Consider the following 18,031-nt stretch of genomic DNA (forward strand, 5'->3'; position numbering starts at 1 on the left):
ATTGAGATAAAACATTTATAAGCCTGAAGGGGGAAAGAGGGGACTACACGAATGACTGACACAATATCTAAAACAGTTTGACAGGCATAGCAACAACCATTCAGAGATGACATGTTGAATAAATCTTTTTGCAGAGGATTTTATTTTCTGGCTACTTCACCATTTCAGTTTGCAACCACAAAAAAACAAAAAAAAACAAAAAAAAAACAACAAACAAAACAGTTGTCATTCATTAATCAATACACTTCACCAATAAACTGTCAGCTATTTCACTGTTAATTGACAGCCACAGACATGGTATTATATTGGTAGCAAAAACACACTGTAGATATCACACTCAGAACTCACACTTACACATTTTCTGATTTCTTGATATGTCTCAATATTATCTTTCATTTAATTCTTCCTCTCTGCAAACAATTTGTCTCCTTGTCTCCTTTCTGTGAACTTACAAGATAAATGGCAGAGACCTTCATAGGTGTCCTTTTTCTACCAAGTGTCAAGGTGTCTGGATAAAACAAGCTTTGTTATTCCACTGGGACGGAGTGAATTTGTTGTTGTACCCCTCTCCCTGCTTCTAGTCACCATCGCAATAAACAGCTCTGTCAGTGGAGGCAGTAGCAGTTGCTAGAATTCAATAGAGAACGCTCACTTAGTGCCATTGATTTCAGTTTAAAGGATGAAGAGCCATTTGATACAACTAGGATTCGACTCTAAAAAAAAGCCAATGCTTTTGTCATGTCATATTTTGGTACAGTTAGCTACATTGATTTCACTTTTTAACTTAAAAAGCATTTTATTTTTGAGGCCAGCTCTTAAAAGGAGAAATGACCGTTATTATTTTGAGTTGAATCTTCAAGATCGGTTTGGAAAAACAGCACAGCAGCATCTTCATCAGTACTTTATTGTCCTCGAGTAGCTGATAACTCATACATTTATGCACATTTCAACGACTTGAACAATCAAACTAATCTGCTCCAGTGGTCAAGGGATAATTTGAAATTCATTGTTCTCCAGTTTGATATGCGTAGACAGGCAGGAGTGTCGTACATATTGTTACTCACAAGTCATTAGAGTGAACATTAAGAAAACCACAGAGGGTGACTGGCTGTCTGTCACCTGCAGTGCAGGAACTCCCAGAGGAATTCCAGAGACAAAAATAAAATTACTCATGTTTTTATTATTATTATTATTATTATTATTATTATTATTATTACCAGAAAAAGAATTATTATATAGGCTTAAAAAATCTAAAATTCTCTGTGAACACCAAAGAGTCCTTGAATGTACATATAACATCATAACAATATGAGAACTCTGAGTTTTGATTCATTCTAGGGATGAGAGGAGAATGACTGAGTGGCACAGAGGTAATTTAAATGCACCTCAGCAACAAGGTCATGCTCACTTGAAAAATCCTAACGAGAAATCCACCAATTGCCAGTTGTTTTCCAGGTATTTCTAATGAGCTCATTTGAAATAATATTTACCCTTAGAGGCCAATTATATCAGTCTCCTTTTGTTTACTCCTAAACCTTTAAAGGATTTTCCCTCAGGAGCAAATCCAAAACACCACGCCTGTGACAAACTAGCGTGGAAAAATCAGTAAATGAGTTCACAGTGACAACGGGTGACATTTTAACATATCAACAGAGGCAGACCAAAAACAGAACAGTAGTCAGTCTTTTCCATCTCAGGGAGAGGAGAGTAATTACAGAATCTGGGAAAAGATCAAAATGTACTTTAGGACTATAGACGCTGGAGAAACAGGAACGAGATTAGTAGGATTTGGCCAGTGTTTTCCAAATGTAAAAGTCAGGGCTTTCTGTGTGCGTGTAGGTCACTGTGACTCCTGAGGAAGAAGACAGAGATGTCTGGCCCCTCCACTGCCTCCCTTTGGCTCGCTTGTATCATTACCCTCTGACTGTGGTGATAGATGTAAGAAGGGCTCAGGGCCTGCCTGGCACACAGCTGAGTACAGATGGCAGCTCAGATCATTAGAGGAAGACTATGGCAAAAGTATGCTTTCACCCTCACCAGTGACCAGCAGAGCTTCAACACAGTCCAACCATTTCTTTTAATCATCAAGACTTAAATCTGTGAGTCATCATCTGGAAAGTAAGAGGTACACTTTTTTTGTTAATGTCTCGCATGTAATAATCAAAGTTTTTAGAAGTCTACTTTATAATCAGGGTTGGTTTAATGATTTTATTTGAATGATTAATTAGTAAATCAAAAGAATGCCCTTTGATCAAATGTTTTCTCATGTAAAATGGGCTTCCTGTAAAGTTAAAAGAGCAGAACAGTGAACAAAGACAAGAGAGGAAGGACGTGAAAATGTGCTGAAAATGTGGGAAAAATCCCAAGCTGATTAGTGCAGAGCCTACAGGGAATAAGAACTAAATGGTGTATGTGCTTCCATGTGTGTATTGTTGTGTGTGTGCAAACGTACTGTACACAAACATACCAGACAGCGTGTCTAATGGGGAACTTATTGAGGCTGGCAGCACAAGCGTCATCTCCAGTCTGCTCTGTATTGGTGATATAAAACTCTGTTACTAAGCAGGCGTTCCGTGTTGTTGCACATTACCATCTGCTACTATCCCTCTGCCTTAAACAGTGTGGGAAGATTTGATCTTTTCAATGTGCTTGTTTCTTTCTCTCCCCCCACTTTCTGCCTCTTCCCACCATGTCTGATCTGTGAACATCTCCGAAAATAATCTCTCATTACATGGATCGCGGCATAGCTAATTATCACCTACAGATCTGATGCAAATGCAGGTAATGCTGAACAAGGATGGCTGATCAGGCAGCTTCACACCACCATTAGAAAATCTAAATCAAAGTCATGTTGGAGTTTTCTATTTAGTGGAACACGACCAGGGTACAATTGTTTCTGTTTTTTTGTTTGTTTGTTTTTTACATTTTTTTTTTTTTTTTACCATTCTGCCATATTTATTTTGAATTAACACTTTTGTGCTGACATTCCACAGCTAAATTGCAAGGAATATTATGTTGAAAGAACAAAGTCTACAACAGCTTTGAGAGACTGTACTTAGGCACAGTGGTGCTGTGAGCTACATGTCACTGTCAGCATATTAACTTGCTTACACTGACAATACTAACATACCAGTGCTTAGCAGGTATACTGTTCACCATTTTAGTTAGCATGATAATGTTTGCAAATTTGCTTCATGCACAAAGTTCAGCTCAGGCCCCTGGGAATATTTAAAAGCCATTTGGTCATAAACCAATGTACTGGACAGACGATCATTTTGACCTGATGATGGTATGAAAAGTTAACAAATCACCAAAGTGATAATGCATCCTAAAGGCAACATGAATGTACAAGTTTTTTGACAATGCATCCAATAGTTGCCAACATTCACTTAATCAAATATCATATCAAATACTAGCTCAGCCTGAAACCACAGAATAAAACCTGCCACCCTGCAAGAAGCCTCTGGCCTGTCAAGATGCTGTGGGCCCTCCACAACAAAACATCCACAGGCACTTGATCAGACCATTAAGGTCCACTACCATTAAGTGACTCATCCACAGAGACAGATGTTTTTGAATCTAAATCACAATAGTGTTCCCACAGAATTTAATGGATGGCACAAAATGACCCAATCCAGCACTCAGTGAGCTCGATTCTACTTTTTACCAATGACTTTTATGAAAATCATTTCCCAGATTTATATTGAAACTCCACATCTACTCCTGTTTAAATGGCTTAAAAGGCTGGAAATGCATTTTTGTTCTCAACAGCCAAGAAGAGTAATGATGGACATTGGCAGTTTTGTTTGGATGGCACACAGGCAGCAGTAAGAGCAAAACACTTTAATTATTCCAGCCTGTATTGCAGGACATTCTAAGTGCAAGCAGAGGAGCTGAGCTGAAACTACATGCATCTCTGACGCCTCAGTGATTTCACTTAACTTTACATCTAGGAAGGTTTTGTTAACTCTTTCCTCGCCTTTTGAGTTTTATACTTTAACTATAGGAGCTGGCCCAGAAAAAAAAGACAGTCTCGCAGTGTTTGCCAGAGTTTCAGTAACATTTTCAGGTTATGGTGCCTTACTCAAGGGTAGTTTGACAATTCTGGGAAAAGAAGGTTTTGTTTTGTGTTTTTCATTTCCTCTGCCTGGATGTTCTCGACCGCTAGGGATTAAGTGACCATCCCCCCTGAACCATGCTTTCCCAGCAATCAGGCAAAGGAATTCTCAAACAATTTCATATCACACATCTCCAGAATCTAACTCATCAACCTCTATGGACTGCATAGTGTGTAAGGCAACTCAGCGCATGGTGTATAGGAGAGGAGAAATTAGTTGCTGGAGCAAAACTATACTGAGAGTAATTTTACTACAGATCATCTGAGATGAGCATGTATAATTTCATCAAAGCCCCTAAAGAACCACAGTACAAGGCTAGCACATAAACACCAAGATAAGCTTATTATGTGATGCATGAAATCATCCAGGTCTGTCTAGGAAAGACACACACACAGAGACAGAGAGAGAGAGAGAGAATATTTCTTTACTGAGCTGTTTCTACTCATAATTTACATCGTGCCAGACTTTACTCTGTACCTGGAGCGTGACTCATTACATGTTCATAGCAGTGCAGCTAAATCACTGGTCCTGGTGGAAACATAATGAGGCAATTTTTGAAGGGTGAGAAGGAGACAGCATCTCTAAATGTATCCACCCTGTAGCTCTGACTGGCTACTCAGAGGAGAGGGAAGATATTGGTATTCTCAAGGACAAGGCCAGGAGCCCCCATGTCAATTAAGGGAAAGTCTCCAAAAGTCCAGAATCACCTTGTGAAAGGAACAAACAAGCCAACACACATGACCACACAGATTAAGGTAATCAGTATTTCTAACTTCACTGCTGTTCCCACAGGTGACACAGAGAGTCAGGCAGACTCAGATTGGATCCATTATTACGCTTGGATGGGTGGTTTAGTCAAGAGAACAGACGCAATCAGACTTTTCCTAACTTCAGAGTTAGAGGAGAAATGGTTGGGAGATGGAAACAGATCACTTGTCAGTCAGTCTATGTGTGTGATGTGTTTGGGTGGCTATGTATTTGCATGTATATGCAGTTTGTGTGTGCTTGTGCGTGTGCATGTGTGTGTCATTATTTCTCTCTGGAATCAATTTCCTCGAGGATGTGCCAGCATCAGCTTTGCAGACAGTCTGATTTATAAAGCTTGAACAGGAGTGTATCTGAGAGCCTCAGTGGAAGTCCACCTGAGCCCAATGGGATGACGTCAATAATATCTTGAAAAACCCTGATATCTCATGGCGTGTACTTTTAGAAAAAAAAAACAAACACTATTATGTGTTCTGCAGCAATAATACAAGAAATACGAGTGTGGGTGGAGGACTATCGAGCTGCCTTCAACCTCAAGGCTCATGACACTGCTAAGAGTGATGAAAAACTTGCACAGAGGCAATAATGATATTCTTGCACTTTAAGTAAAGACAAAAAATGGTGAAATAATTTATGTCAGTCAGGGCCACAGACTAGGAGGAAATACATGTTTTGATTCTATTCAAGTGGAGACTAAGCAGAGAAAAGACAAGAATAAAGATTCTGGATCAAAAGAAAAATTCAGCTGTCGGTGGAACATGCGATCTGTGCAGCTGTCAGGAGACAACACACACATCATGTGAGAACATCATGTGGTAAAAATGTTCTAAAACTAGCAGGGGCTGTGATAACATATCGTTAGACATGATGTGAATATAATAGCACAATGAGTCTATTTCTGTTTCTTAGAGCTGCAGCCCCACACTCCCTTTTTTCTCACTCCCTTTTAGTCCATTGATCTTCCTGGATCATCAGCTGGCTAAATACTAAGGGTTGCATTTAACCCCCCCCACGCCACCCCCCACCCCCACCCCCCCCTACAGTATTGGGGAATGGTGATAATTGCCTAATTTGTTATAATTGCAGTGCTGTACCTTGTCTGGTATGGTTAATTGTCTTTGAAATCCACCTGGTGTTAGAATTATACTGTGCAAAATGCTGCAGCCGCTCCAGGGGGACCACACTGTCTAAATGAAACTGATTATGGAAACAAACTGAGCTTCAGCTTGACTCTCTGTGCTCAGTGAGTTGGCCCTGTGTTTTTCATTTTAGTTAATCTCAGGTTAGCTTCTGGTGGAGGCGGTTTGTGTGCTGCGGTCAAGGTGGAGTGCCTGCTGTTCCCTCTGATAGATGTATGTTGGTCACTACAGATAATTGACAGTCTGTGTGTTTGTCTGGTGGTGTAAAAATCCAACAGCCTCTTGAGCAGCACTAGTCAGTTGCAGTATTTTTCAATTTTATTCTGAAAGCTGCAATTGCTGTGAAATTGTAACACTCATCTGAGAAGTAACTCCAACAAAATAGTCCACTTGATTTATTTATTAATAGTTTATATTTTCCTCTTTATCCTGATGTGCTAATTAAATAAATGGACATTAACAGATAGATGTGCTGTAGTCATTTGGTATCTCTAAACTGAATGCCAGTAACTACACAGGGATGGCTGAAAATAAGTGTGATTACCAAGTAAATTAGCTATAATGAAGTTATGGAACTGGAATGAATGGTAGAGCATAATATCTTGCAGTTAGAGAGTAAGCTATTCGAGTCCAAGTGTAAAAGTTCTCATGAGTAACTGGTAATAACTTATAGGTGATTACAAAGTAATTGATATATACATCATTTTTATCAGCAGCAAGCAATAAGTTGTACAGTAAATATATTAGCAGACACTTACCACTTTACACATTCATCAGACCTAGAATGAAATTAGCAGTCATTTGGAGACATCTTTCTGGCCACCTGTTGAATGTAAGGCAAATATTCAGCTGCAACTTTTGCCACATTATGTTCACCAGCTAATTTCTAACTTTGTCTGCAAATAGATTCCAGCTTTATTTTAAAATGATAAAATTTGCAATTTATACCCATTAATCCACATTTAAGAGCACATAGTGGCAAAGTTTAAAAATGAAAAAAAAAAATTGCATATTTTTTAATAATCAAAAGCTGAAAATTCAAAAGTATTCAGACTCTTTGCTGTGCCACTCCAAATTATGGTCAGCTGCACACTGTTCGCTTTAAGTTTTCATAAGATGTGTCTTGACTGGAGTCCACATGTAGCAAATTGAAGTGACTGGACGTGGTTTAATTGTACATATCTGTGTATATAAGGTCCCACAATTCACATTGCATGTTCTCAGTAATTGTGAAATGGAAAAAGTCTTGAACCACCAGAGCTGACTTCTAGCAAAACTGAGTGACCGGGCAAATAGGGCCTAGGTCAAAGAGGTGACCAAGAACCCAATGCTTACTCTGACAGAGCTTCAGAAGTCCTCTGCAGAGATGAAAAGAAGGGCAGCACTCCATCAATCGGGCCTTTATGGTAAAGTCACCAGACAGAAGCTACTTGGAGTAAAAGGCATATGAAAGCTCGAAGTCTGCCAAGTGACATTTAAAGGAGTCTAAGACCTTGAGGAAAAATATTCTGTGGTCTGATGAGAATAAGTGAACCCTTTGGGCAGATTTCCAAACACTATATCTGACAAACACTGGGCACTGCTCATCACCTGATTAAACCCATCCTTGCAGTGAAGAATGGTGGTGGCAGCATCATGCAGTGGAGGTAGCTCTCAGCTGCAGGGTCAGAATCAAGGGAAGGATGAATGTGTTTTTACTTTGTTAATACGGTTTATTAAGTATCATCAGTATAATCTTTATGACATCTGTTTTTCCTGTTATTACTCAACTATTGGAGCTCAGTCCTGTATGCTACCAGCTTCTGTTTTAAAGGAATGAATGACCAAATACCAAGCATGTGCAGGTGCTATTCCCTTAGAGGGATGTATTGTTTATTTTAGAGGAAGACAGATAACTAGGCAAGTGCAAAGCAGGCTTATGTAAAAGAAGTGGAGGATGGACAGAGAGAGCAAAAGCCAATGATACAGAAAGAATAAGAGCATGATTATGTGGATAGTAATTAAAGATGAAAAGCCATTCTCAATTCAAGTGATGGGATTCATTCACTGTGAACAATCTTTAAGGGAATGTCAGCGATCCAGCAATGAAAGATGAAAGAGGGACCAGCTGGGAGATGCTGCCTCTTGTTCATCATTATTCCACTGGAGGCAACAAGGGTGTGAATCTGAGAGAACAACTTAAGTTTACAGATGGATGTCTTCCCATTATGGTTCATTATAGCTCCCTGTGGGCCAAATATCTGCTAATGTGAGTGTGGAAGAGTGCTGTGTATTTTTTATTGTGCTTATTATTTTTTTATGGGTTGTAACAGTTTGAAAGTTGTTTACATGGCTTTATGTGGTTGTTCATAAGCATTATGTCTGTTTAATGTCAACATAAACCTATTCCACAAATCATTATCATCAGGCTGATGTGTCACTGTGCATATGCAGTTGATCATGGGAGTAACAATCGTATTATTTAGCTGTAAAATAGTGTCCCTGGCAGTGAAGACGTGGTCACATCTAAGTTTAAAATCCCAATTTCCAAGCTCTGTCACATCAATCAGAATCTCTGGTGAGGAAGAGAAAGAGCAATGGAGGGAAAGAGGCAGAGAAATTTGCTCACCCTAGATGCTTCTAATCTATTAGTCTGGGCTACGTGTCAAGTCCAATTGAGCAAACACACCTAAGCAAGACTCCATTGAATCCCATGGAGGCTGGCACTGCTCAGCCGGTGCGTCCGTGTGTACACATCTGAATATGCATGCTCTGCTTTTCAATGAGGTGTCTCCCCTAACAACAAATCTGGATTCAAGACACATACAGTATGTGTGCGCAGCCGTGCACTGAACAGGTACCTTTACCACGGGCTCTGCTGAGGCTTATGGAGAATGCAGTGGAGTGAAGACACAACAACAGGACCTTTGTGCTCCTTTAAGCAGCCCACCTTCAGGGGGAAATCCACGATGCTTTTGTCTATGCTCTTGGGACCACGAGAGGAAGCAACACCTCTGTGAAGCAGATGGTGGCGATTGCTTTCTGGTGAAATGTCACAGCAATATTCCTTGCGTAAAAGATTGGTTTCCCCTGTATCTCTTAGAGCCACTGGGGACTGATGAATCATTTGGAGGAGCTCATTACTCTTTCATGGACAGTTCACAGCACTCAACATGGACACACACACAAACACACATTTTCCCAGTGCAAGAGAGGACTCTCACACATTCACTCAGAAGGTCACCATTAATTAAGCTTCTCACAGTTGCGGAGATGGTGATGGATTGTTAATATTTTCCCAGAATGCACACTGTGTTGTGGATGCCAGGAAAGTGCTTTACTCCATCAGTCAGCCAGGAATCAGATTTTCTCTTATCCAGATGTATGAATCTATGTGCTTCAGTCTGGTGGTGCCACTGCACTCTTAAGACAACAAAGAGAATGGAGTCTGAGTGGGTGTGGAGTTAATGACATTCTGTCACTGTTGATATGGTGCAGAGTCCGCCAAGGACTTATCTCCTCCTTCAGACTTGATAGGGGAGAGTCAAGGATGGTAAGAATATAAGGTATATTCCTCTGTCACTGTAATTCTGATTTAACCTCTTTTTTTCAAACACTGTTTCTATCAGCCTTCACTAAAAACCCTCTTGTGAACAAATTAAATAAATCAATAAACTGTGACTCTATGTTATTGACCCAAATAGAAAATAACACATAACAGACCACTGTCTGCTCCTCTACAGGTTTGTTTTATGTCTCATTTTTCCAAAAATCTATCAGTCACATCACGTTGAGCAGCACTGTATTACATCATTTTTAATACAACAGTACCATGCAACTGTTTTTCAGGCAGAGTGGGAGACATGCCATGATCTTTTCCCATTCATTTCTAACGGAATAGAACTGCTTTTGATAAAGTTGCAATTACAATGATTGTTGTATAATATTATACCTGGAAAAAAGTCATACACATTCATCATTTTAAATATTTATGATTTTAAAGGATTACTATCCTTAATCATGTTAGCTTACATTGGAAGCTTTTCTTTTGTTAATTAAGCTGATGTACACCTATGCTGCTTCAGCCATCATGTTTTAGGTGAATACAGTGCTCAAATATTCAGCACTAATTCTTATTCACTGTATAAAGTACAGTGAACTCTGGCTGGGATGATGGTTGCCTTGAATTATCAGCTAACTGACTTATAATGAATTCCATCCACTCATTATCTATGCTGCTTCCTGCGAGGGGACAGTGCTAACTACTGCACCACCACCGCGGCCCTTATAATTAATTGTTGACCGTTAATGTTTAATCCCTCATTGTTAGATTTTGTCCTTGGCTTATGATTCCCTATTCCATTGAATCTGGGTCATGTACCTTCTGGGAGGGAAACACAGAAGTCTGTATCTAACATCAGGATCATGCCTAAAAACCTGTTGCCAAATCCAAAGCTTGAGCTTGTTGCTAACCAGTAATTAGTCCTTGATTTCACTTTTTGATTAGGAAAACTTACAAAATGAGAAAACAACTTTATATTTATTAGAGCCTGTGCGTTCCCTTGTACTGAAAGAAGAGAAAAAAATGGAACATTTGGAACACAGAACACATACGGGACAAAATTCCTTTTAAGAAACGTTGTAAAGAGCTGATGTAGAAAAACAGAAATAATTATAGAAAACTCAGTTCAAGTTTAATGTTCTGCTTAAACCTGCAGACACTTTCATGATGCACTTGCTGTTAATAAAGTTGTATGATCCCCTAAAGCTCATTGCCCTGCCTTCATTCCTTGTCTGTCTGGACAGTCAGTACTCTGGTGTTAGGTCTTCTGCAAAACGGATTCCTTTGCACATTATCAAGGTTTTTGTTTGTCTCCTTACTGCTTGTTTAGCAAAGATAATTATGATTTTCTATGCCTGTTATCTATCTTCTGGGTTTCTGTGGGTTTGTGGTCCTGAATGAGGCTGTGTGTAAATCAGTCGCCTACCACAGTGTTTAATGAAATGAAACATCAGATATCACACATAAGCAAGAGAAGTCAAAATATTTTGTCAGTTTTGGACTTTAGAGTGTGAGTATATGGCTAGTTCTGCAGTACACAGCAGTGTGAACACTGTGTTCTCTTCATCAAGTCATGTCTCTTTTGTTATGGATGACAAACCCATCTCTATCACTTTTCATGCATGAAGAAACTGTTTTAATTTTAAAGCAGAACCATGCTTGCCTTTCATTTGCAACTTGAAATTTAATGTCTGTGCCATTTTTCATTACATAGCTGTGAAATTACTCATGAAAGCTTGATGTCAGAGTTTAAAATGTAATCTATTCTGGTTTTAAATCAATGGTGTGCAGTGTCTGCGCTCATGTTCTAATTGATGAAAAAACAAGACTGAACATTGCAGCTGTAATCAAATAAAAAATCTGTCAGGTTTATTCTATCACCCTTTAAAGGTGGCAGAAGTTTGGATGACACAACAAGAAGTGTAATAGTAATAGTAATTTCTAAGCTCTATATGAAGGTGACTGGACTTGTTTGATGCTCTTGAAGATGTTTCACATCTCTTCCAAAAGCTTCCGCAGTTCTGAGAAAGTCCAGTTGCCTTTGTGAAACACATAATAAATATATATATATATAGTCACCCAGATCTGCCTAATTTAGCTAGCTCAGAAAAAGAGTTGTAATTAAGAAGTAGAGGTTCTGGAAATTTTAAAGGTTGCACACAGCATTTTTAACCATTACTATATCACTGTCAAATTAATGGCAATAGCTTTGCTATAGAATAATTACACAAACAAAGACCATGGCTGAGAAGACTGTCAACCTCTCTCCCACTGTTGGTATCATTAGTGCTGGGTTTTCTTTAAATTACTATAAGGTCATGTTTCCCTTAAATCCTACTGCTTCTTGTGACAAAGAAGATGTTGCTTCAGGGCTTTAGAGAAGAGGCTAATTGTATCTGAGGTGATTACTCTGTCAGCTTTTATTTCCTTCCACCACCTAAGCTTTAAACTCTACAAACTTTAATTCTGATTGTACCAATAAAGGATGGCTCTATTGAAATTCTGTGCCATGGAAGCTGTCAAGGTTCTTGGTAAATGTCTTATTAATGTTTGATATTAATCTCATAGTGTGGTTGTCATCAGGGTGGTCATATCAGCTCCTGTTGCTTTCTGCAGATATAAATGCTTAAATGCCTCTGCAGTAATTACACCTTTAAATATTATTAAGTGTCAAGGACTTTATTACAATCTACCTTATTTGGAGCATAGTAGTTCTTGCTATGAAACTATTTGTCTTCAATCAGTTATTAAAGAGGAAATTAACTGTTAACCAACTTGGATGCTCAAAAAATCTGCCCCAGAGTCCCAACACAGGTTTGGAAACATGCTCTACTTTCTTTGGAGATCATTACTTTCTGATTACTGAAGGAGTATGAAGCAGGGACTTATTGAAAGAAGCATTTATCAGTCATGTCAGTCTGGCAGAATAAATAGATGAATAAATAAAAAACAGCCTGTATAGTCCCTCTAGACAATAGAGTCATTAAATCAGGTTGTAGTGAGTCACACTGTCAATGCTAATTTTCAGCTGAAGGGCATTGAGAATAATTGGATTCCTATCATGCAAGACACAGACAGCATCCACTCTTTGTAATCAATACAGACAATTACAAACTACCCCAGATTCTCTTCAGATGGAGGTAAGAAAGAGCTAAGAATAGAACTAGGTCAGCCGGGGTCAAAGGGGTCAAACCACTAAACCATGGCATGTATAATAATGATGCCACCTGGAGTTCCACTGTACCAGTGAGGCTGACAGAACAGATTGCCATCATGGGCTTCCCAGACTTCAGCTGCAGAGTGAGGTTACTTTTAGGTTTGTAGGACTCATACCAGTGACACCAAAGCTCAACACAAACAGCATGCTATGGTGAAATCTACTATATGGACTCAGCATTCACATCAGTGAAGCTATGAATCATATAATCCACATTGGGGGCACATTTTTGTTACTTAGTCATTGCTGTGACTGTCTGTTCTGCCCTTAATAAAAATCACTTGACAACCACTGTAGCCAACCCTGTGGAGTATTTTTTTTCTTTTGTCTTCTACTTTGGCTTTTCTCAGACTTATCATTGCTCAGACTAATTACTCACTTCTTTGTCAAGCAATTAGGTGAAAAACAAAACCTATTTAATGTAAGACCTATTTGATATTTCATGAACTAACAGCAGAAATTATTCTGTAATTTTCTTAACTTTGAGGTCAAGACCCTACTTGGGGTCCCTGGATGCAGACAAGGTCACTGGAGATGTCTAAAACTGATGACGTGGTTTATAAGCATTTGAGATAGTTTTCAAGCTTCCTTCATGCCTTTGGAAGTAGGATACAAAAGTATGCCATATTAAAATTCACATGACAGCTCGGAGTCTCGTTAATTGCTGCAGTCATGAGAATATTTTGAACTTAGTAATGGGGGTCATGGGCCAGAAAAGGTTATTAACTAGTCTCTAAAGGATTCAGAATGTGTACAAGAATTTACATCAGCAGAACACTGAAAGCACACATACTGTATGTGGGATCACACACCACATGCACACAGTCAGACAGACAGACATCACATACCCTCACACAGAGACAGACCCCCCCCACACACACACACACACAACACACAGAGGCTCATTAAGGACGAGATGTGGGGCAGTTGATCACAGGGAGTCTATACAGATCTAAGGCATTATCGATGTGAAAATGGCACAGTCTGTCACTGCTCTGCCTTGGCTATTGACACGCTGTCTGCAGCTGGATGGATGTCTGCTCTGTGACTTTAATGAGCTGCTCTGATATCCAGAGAAAAGGCTTTTGGAGATTGACTAGTGGTTTCAGCTGTCTCCCTGGTCAGCCATTCACTGCTTACAAATGAATCACACAGGAAGTCACACGATCAGTCACTTATTGCCCAACATCTTCTCCACACAGACTTTTCCTCTGCTCTGAGTGGGATTAAGTCCCATCTGTTGTAGTTTTATTTTTAGCTGACCTAAAACTAACTTCACATGTTTATTTGTGGAACTAATAATGATCATAAAAACACAAAAACTTTTTTTTCTATTTAACAGTAATATCTTTGTTTCAGACATGTAATATGCAATGATCATTCATCTGTGATGCTGCCACTTCATGATGTACTGTCATTAAGTACAATTCTGAGATACTTCCACTTTACTTAAGTTTTTACATCTATAGTTCATTTCTATTACATTTCAGAAGGAAATATTGTACTTGACATGATAAACTTATAAAAGGCATCCTAGTGGATCTCAACCTTTCTGACTTGTTACCGCCCATGAGCATGCAGTGTCTACTTCTGGCCATATGTAACGTTTCAGATGTTGAGCTAGTACAGAACATGAATACAAATGTGTGTGGCAGAGCTTTGTGTTTTCCTGTTCTTTCCTACCCCATTAATCATCTCACAAGCCTTCATATTTATCTTGTGAGTCTTAGGTGGGAACCCAGACTCTTAGGTTGGGAGCCACTGGACTAAAACACCTAACTGCTTAAGCACTGATGCATCAGAATTACCAATGCCACAATGCAATACATCAAACGGTAGCAGTTATAGGGACATGACAGTAAATAATTATTTCCCATTCGCATTTATACCCTCTCATATTTGTTTTGAGCTTTGCAACCAAAAACAGGAAAAACATCAATTTATTGTCATTTCCACCTCATTACAGATGGTAAAACCATGCACCCGATGACTTAGAGCTCTATGGGCTACCAAAAAATAGCACAGTCACTGCAGTGAAGTATGATTTGCTATCAAAAGTTGCTGACAGAGTCATTTGTATGAGAGGAGAAACAGTAGGTGGAGGGGAGCTAGGGGGGGTACTGCTCAGAAAGTCCTTTCTCAGTCCTGAGGGGAATAAAGCAACATGATTAGTATAAGAAAAACAAAGTGTTACAAACACATTTGTGTGTGCATTTGTGGGTGTCAATGCACAGTACCTTTGTATGTATGCTTGCTTCAGTGAGTGTATCACAATAAAGCTTTGTCTATAGAACGCTTGAGAATACAAAGTGCTTCACAGAACATGCAACACAGTGAAACAACCAAAGCTATCAAAAAGCAGAGAACTAAAAAAATAGTACTATTAAAGAAAATAAAATCACAGTTGAAACACAGCTCATGACCGTAGGCAAATTTCATCATAATACTATGGTATCTAGAGTGTATGATAAATATACTGTATCTCTTTCAGCAAGAGATGCATTGGTAAGGTGCAGGAAAGAACAAGGTGAAAACCAGATGGTTCAGAAACTATTCAACCCTCTGACAAGCAATTCTCTTGAAGTATACTGGCCAATCAAAACTGCACTATAAAAGTTCAGGACTTTGAGGAACCACAAATCAAAAAGAACACCTACTAATGGCCTGCTTTCTGATTTAACATACATTTTCCATGCAGAAAGGTTTCTTTTACTGCTTACATTTTTTATTGGAAACACCGCCTCAAACCTTGAGGAACACTTGACGCAAGAGGTGGAATATGTGCTAATCAAAAATGCTAAAGAAGACCTGCAATTTAGATATGATTAGGATTTGATAATGCAAGTGAGGGAAACAATTTTTCAGAGAGGCTGAGTAAAAATAATGTGGCTGACACATCTTTTGAGAGAGCTGTTGCTGCTGCCTTAATTGAAACAACTAGCTGAGAGGGGACTAATTTCATCATAACCTTGGATAGAAATGATAAAGAGACAAGTTTGAAATTGTTTAAAACAAGAAAGAAAAAAACATTTTCTCAACAAGCGACTCATTTCTAGGTTTAAATGTGCCATATAGTGTATACTTACCTCTGGGGTTATACTTAAATTTGATAATAATATAATAATAATACAAATACAAACACAGCACATACAAGTCATGTGTGTTTGTGTGTGCTGAACTGTCAGTGGGGGCAGAGAGGCAATTAATCAGCCACCGCTCTCTTCTCACAGTTCCTCCAAAGGGATGTGCCAAGAGGCAACCGCAGAGAGTGAGAGACACTATCTTGATTACATTTTTCATCAAAACAATAGGCTCTCTCCAAGACTAGCAGCCGGCAGCAACCCAACCATATAATTGAGAAGATTTAATATTGCCAGGTAGAGAAACCTCTTTCCCTGAGGGTAAGAGAAGCATGCAGATAACAGGAATATGAGCATGAAAGGCCAATTTTCAGGCACAAAGGACATGGGCCTAATTATTGACCGAGTTTTTAAAGAGGGTTGCTTTTGATTGAGCTCACATAATACTGAAATGAATAAAGCAGATGAGCAGACAATCACAGATGGACAGCTCTATCAGAAAATGTAACTTAATTTACTCATAAATAAAAGACTCCTCAAATTTTGTAAATAGGAAAATGTATGAATTGGGGTGAGTAAAGTTATAAATACTGACAATAATCTTATAGTGTGGGTTGTGTGGTTGAAAGTGAACGGAAGGATGGAGGTGCAAAAATTATAGAACTCTGACTATTGATCTAACAACATGAACACAGTGCAGAGTTTCAGCCTTTAGAGGACGGAGGGCATGGCTGGATTGGAAATGGAAAATGACGCAGGGTGGCGGGACCGCAAGGCCGGAAACTCTCTGCACCCAGATGGTAAAGGCTGCCTGTCTGGATGAGTCACTCTCTGATCCCTCATTTCCAAACAAATTAGAGTGAAAACAAGCACTGGAGGAGAGCAGTTTGATGAAGTCTGTGGAATCAATATGCTATTAAAACCTGTCTTTGCCCGCCTCTTCCCATCTGTGCCCCCTTGCTCGACTTAACACTGACTGGTACAACTTGCTGTTTCCCGGCCAGCTCTGGCTCACCGAGGGGCTGGCAGAACCTTGCTGTGGCTGTATGTGTGGTTGTCTGGCACACTTACATGTACTACATCAGGCCAGTTTGCTTGCAGGCTGGCATCTGCTGCTGTTAGAGAAATTTGTTTGTAATGACATTTTTTAAAAATTATTTTGTAGATCATGGCACAAACAAAATACAATATTACAAGATGTTTCCTCATTTTCTTTTTCAGGACCAATGCATTGTCTAGGTCATGGCTGAAGTTTAAAACAGTATAAACTGGATGAAAGGAAAGGAAACACCCTGGAGTGGTTGCTCAGACATACAGAGACATTTACAATTCATACCCAGTTATAGTCTGCACTGCCTTGCATCCATTTGCACATGAATTAGACTTACACAGGCTCACTGCTGTTACAAGGTTTTAACACAACAGCAGTGTATAGCAGGTCAATTCACTGACTGGCTGCTCTGTGCACTTTGACTGTCTGGCATGCAGACAAACTGGCTGCTGCGTTAACAGCAGCAGGATTATACATGCATGTCTTATCTGACTCTGGCAGAGCTCTCCTGACAATCTCCAGCTCTCTCTCTCTCTTTCCCTGTCTCTGCCTTTGTCTCTCTCTCTCTCTCTCACTCTCTGTGAATCTGCTGCAATAGTGACCATATTACAGCAGCACTGATTTGACAGTTTCACCCCCAAACTAAAATTGATGCCTTCAAAATAGTCAGGAAAATGCAGACTTGTCTCACGCAGGAAAACACAGGTAATGTTAATACCATTGACGATTGCTCTGTTACTTTAAGTGTATCGCCTTATCACCACCTTATTGGCAATGCCATTTTCTTAATGATTGATTTGGCTTTTCTGTGTTTTTTCTTTAGGGGTCATTAGCCATTAAAAAGTGGTTTAACAAAAATGTAAGAGCAGGTGAGGAAAACATGTCAATAGTTCAATACTTCGCTTCTACCTAGTTGTGTCATAATTTGACAAAGACAGAAAAGATGTAACACATTATCAGTTTTCACAAACTTTAAACCTGAAACTGTTGAATCAATATATTAAGCCAGGTTGCAGGTGGACCCATCTGCAAATAATAAAGCTTTTGTAACAACGCACTGTGTTACTTCTTGGAGCAGGTAAAGCACAGGAGTAATCAATAAGATTAACTATGGCTTTGT

Source organism: Lates calcarifer, linkage group LG15 (assembly GCF_001640805.2).
Source record: "Lates calcarifer isolate ASB-BC8 linkage group LG15, TLL_Latcal_v3, whole genome shotgun sequence".
NCBI classification, from domain to species: Eukaryota; Metazoa; Chordata; class Actinopteri; family Centropomidae; genus Lates; species Lates calcarifer.